The following is a 725-nucleotide window of genomic DNA, read 5'->3' on the forward strand; positions in this document are numbered from 1 at the left end:
GTGTAACCATCCACTGGAACACAGTAGACCTACCAAAGACTACAACCTTAAAGAAAGCTGACTTTCCCTCTCCCAGCAGCTGTAAATTGCCAATTGTTCATCAACTAGGGGTGAATTCATGTCAACCTTTCCCCTCCATGCTGAGGTTTTGTGTGGCTTGGGTTGGTGAAGCTCTTATGCATGCCACCACCACTGCTGTGAGTTCATACATGCAGCGGCTATGCCTCCTCCAGAGAACACTCTTTCATTTTTTCATCCACTGTGTTTGCTCGTAAAATCTTTCTGAACCTTCTGCTGCAATGATCTCTGAAGCTTGGGAGGAAAAGATGTGATATAGGTGTCCCAATAGCACTCCAAAGTCTCTTATTTGCCGCATGTGACCAGTTGTGGGCCTTCTCTGTGTTGCAAGAAGCTTCTCTGGTGAGAGTTGAGAGATGCACTAATCTGTGGGTATAATAATAAGTCATTAGGAGTCAGTGATTGTTTTTAATGTAGGCTATAATTCACTATCTTGCCAAAGTTGTGTTTTCAATCAAGGTATTTATTAAAGTCCTGCTGTACTTAATGATGGTAAAGGCTTGAAAACACCTCTCACTTCCATAGATGCTATATTCTTTTATTCATAAATATGATCAATTAGCAGTTTAATATAATTTTCTGTGTGCAAGGAAAAAGACATACTAATATCCCATGAATAATTATATCAGTAGGTAAGATGTTGCAGG

This window comes from Nannospalax galili, unplaced genomic scaffold (assembly GCF_000622305.1).
Source record: "Nannospalax galili isolate Female #2095 unplaced genomic scaffold, S.galili_v1.0 scaffold768, whole genome shotgun sequence".
NCBI lineage: Eukaryota > Metazoa > Chordata > Mammalia > Rodentia > Spalacidae > Nannospalax > Nannospalax galili.